Below are 4130 nucleotides of genomic sequence, written 5' to 3'. Positions count from 1 at the left end.
TTGTAAACCGGTGCTTCGTTTGTAAACCGGTGCTTCGTTTGTAAACCAGTGCTTCGTTTGTAAACCAGTGCTTCTCATATATTTTCTGCTACGCCCCACCTAGGAAGATGTAAACATTTTGCGCCCCCCAACTCTCTGCCACGACTGTATCATTTGTCTATATAATTATTATAAGTACATCTCTGCATAACATTTGTCCTTTTTAACATTAAATAAATATATATATATAGATCAACTTACAACGAATAACTTTATTAACATTATTTTACTTTGTAACAGAAACAAAGTGCATCAGTTTGCCTGGAAAATAAAAACTAATCCTTATTTAAACTAAACATTTTTGACCATTTGGTACTGAAAAATGAAATTATAATCAATAAATAATAATAAATTCAAATGGATCAGCAACATTTTAACTCGGGAGTGTTTTATAAAACACTTTGACCTACAAAACTGAATAAAACAATTTGCTGATTTTTTTAAATTTCATCAAAATGAGGAAGTCGGGATCGATGAGCGCACTCATCGATAAAACTAAAAAATGTTGTCAGCAGGAAAGAGGAGCAGGTAACTCTCTTGCTTGAGTTGACTCTTTGTCGCCTGCGCGCTGTGAGTGACGTCCAGAGCGCGTGGACATAAACCACGTGCAGCGGAGGTGTTGGAGTCTATGTCTCCGCTGCAGAGGGGAGGGACACGGTTCATGCATGGCTCCAAAACAACAACAGTTATTTGTTCATAACTTTATTATTGGAGAGTCTGAGAGATACGAGCAAACAGCTGGAACACACGAGACAAAATGAGAATGGTGAAGAAAAAAAAATTACTCCCTGTGGCAAAAAAAAAAAAAACATGTTCCCCAGGTCCCCCCCCCCCCCCCGGGACATTGCCCCCCCCCAAAAAGTCTGTAGTTTGGGACAGGTCCAGAATGTTTGCAGGAGTGTAGCTAGAGTTTGTTTGTGATGATTGCATGCTGGGTCCAGGTCGGCTTTGATCTGGGACCGCTGGTCTTTAGACCAGTGCTGCCCGTGCACTACCTCGACCGCACCCGTTTTTAGTTTTTACGTGCCCCACGTTTCTTTCACTTTTGCAGCTTAATAATAGTTTTGGTTTTCTTATGACTTATTTGCAGTATGCTAAATTGTAGGAGCATAAATATACGGTCCAGATGTTTTATTGTTCTTTTTTTTTTTGTTATAAATAATATAGTTTTTTTGCAAATATGATATAGCGTCTTGAGTTCCTATGACGTCACAGTGACTAGTCGACTCGACTTATCGTGTTGAAGTCGACTTAAAAAAATATGAAGTCGTGCAACCCCTAGTTAACAGAGAGGTGAATGGAGACAGAGCTAATATAATAATTATTTATAAAGCACCTTTCAAACAAATGTTACAAAGTGCTTCGCATTAATTAATTAAAACAACATTATATATGACATCAGAAACACAAAAGTTTAACAAAGTAATTAAAATACATAACAACATAAGAAGAGAGAAAAAAATAAAAAAGTTCAGATATTAAAAGCCTTATTAATAAACAAGTAAGTTTGAACTAATGATTTAAAAGAAGACGATGAAGAGGCCTGTCTAATGTTTAGAGGAAGAGCGTTCCACAAATAGGAGCCCTGACCATGAACGCTCTACCTCCTGTCACCAGTCGAGCTCTGGGCGTGGAAAGTAAAAACAGATTTAAGATCTGACATAGATGTGACGGTGTAAGACCATCCAGGGATTTAAAAACAAACTAACATTTTAAAGTCAATTCTAAAAACCACAGGGAGCCAAAACAACGAGGACAGAAAATAAAGAGTTACAATAATCAAGATGACGAGACATTCATTCAACCTTTATTTAGACGGGTAGGTCCCATTGAGCCTCGAGGACTCGTTTACAACAGAGACCTGGTTTAACAAGGAATGATGACAACAATAAACAGTTCTAAAAGTCTTACAGATTTTTTTTAGGAAGGCTAAAAAAAGAAAAGTAACAAAAAACAGCTAGATTCTAAGGTGAATGTAGAAAACTAAAAACAGGAACATGTCTGCACTGGTCCCTGCCAGGAGTCCAACAGATTCTTAAAGACACTTAGAGAGGTCAAAGGTCGAGACAAAGGCATGGATACGAGTTTCTGCATCGGTTAAAGAGATAAATATGATAATATGATGTTAGCGTTGCAAGATTGAATTAAAGGAAAGATAAGCAGACACGTGAATCAGCTTCAGTTTCTCATCTTTCACTTTCATTCTTCCGTCCCCCTGCCAGTGTTGCCAGGTGAGAAATGTAGGATTATCGTAGTAGAGACATAAAATTATCGTATTTTGAGGGAAATAGACCTTTTCCACGACAACGGGAAGTGTCGTCTCCTGGTGCTGGGTCTCTTCCTGTTACTGCGAGTCTGTGGAAGTGTCGGCCTTTTCTTTTTCTGATGTGGAGGAAATCACAGCGGTGAATTCTTGAACCAATAAACTTGAGAAAGGATAAAAGTTCTTCCATGAAGAATATATCCACAGCTATCAAGGTAAGAAAAGACGTAACTTAGTGAGATAACCGTTAGCTACAACACATGAAGTACATAAACATCTTAATAAAGCCTAGTTTAGTGAGCTGAATGATTTGGAGTAATTGAGACAGACGTGGTATAAACTTTTAACTGATATTTTAACATTCTGATATGTGCTTGTTATTACAATTTGTGAAAGAAAACACACTAGATGTTAGTTATAAGATGCTGTGATGCTCGATGTTCAAATTGTACTTTACTTCTGCATAAGTACAGGTCAAATATTGTGGAGGGACAGGTAGTTGTCAGAGCTAGATGCTTTATTTATGACAGCTGAAGAACTTTGACGTACCATGGACAACTTCTGTACTGGGAGCTCACAGTAACATCTTCCTGTTCACTGGTTACTGTTTGTTGTAGCAGCAGTCTGTTTTGTTCTGCTGATGTTTCAGCTCATCTTCAAACTACAATCTGTTACTTGTTTAAAGCTAAATATAACAATTATTATATGTATGTGCTAAAAACAGTTATCTATTTTAGATCTCACTGGGTGACAGCAGGAGAAAAACTACATCAACTGGAGTCCCAACCACTTATCGCTCGTCCTAAGTTTGGAGCTGGTACCATCCAGATGTGGTCCTGTGCCACAGGGCTCACAGATGTTTTACCAGTGTCCACCTGAGAAGTCCTGCGTAGCTTCATTCTGGACCACATGGCTCCACACTTCCCTGCTCTTCCTCTGAGGCTGCAGTCTTCCCAACATGTTTTGTGTCCACACTTCACATCTTCAGTCTCTGCACGTGTCTCTGGAAACATCTTCAGTCCAGATGTTCTGCAGGGGTGCAGCTTCTACAACCAAGGCTTACTGCTGTTTCCATGTTGCAGAAGAAGTGTGGAGTCTGCTGACATGTTTTACTTCAACACCTTCATCCATGTGTTTATATCAACGCAGTCAGAATCATAAAATGTACAAATCACTTTTGTTCCTTCACGTTTTTAATATTCAGTCTCAAGCTGTGAATCACTGTAAATACTGTAAATAGTTGTTACTCATGAAAAATACATAAAGGTGCCAATTTCTTTAAAATGAAATTGAAAAATTTTGGAAAAATATCTATAATCCACTATCAATTTATAGTGTACAGTTATAAAATGTTAAATAGTTGTTTTTTTTGTTTTTACTAGATATTGTAAATTACACTTGTTTTATTTTCAATAAAACTGAATCAATCCACAAATTAAATAAAAACTGTACAGTTTGCTGCTCAAGTGTGTTTTAATTGAAGAATGTTTAAAATAATTCAAAACCTTTAAATAACTAATTACATAACACTAGATCAATATGTAACAAGCTGGGTATGGATGTTATTTTATTTTATAAACTTACTGCAGCACGACCTTGGGACTTTCATCCAAGGACATAATTTATACAGAAAAGACTCTTGGGTTTGTTTACAAGTAAACAGGAGACTGTTCCAAGATACAATATACATTTTATTAACACTAAGTTAAAAACCTATTCTAATGGAGGCAATAATGATTCCTAAAATAAATATTATTTCCAGTGTTCAGTGAACTAAAAGACAAAAGGATGGTTCAAGGTAACAAGAGCAGAAATTCACCCACGAGCT

The sequence above is a fragment of the Nematolebias whitei genome, chromosome 16 (genome assembly GCF_014905685.2).
Source record: "Nematolebias whitei isolate Nwh7 chromosome 16, NemWhi1, whole genome shotgun sequence".
NCBI lineage: Eukaryota > Metazoa > Chordata > Actinopteri > Cyprinodontiformes > Rivulidae > Nematolebias > Nematolebias whitei.
This window is presented reverse-complemented; position numbering follows the sequence as displayed.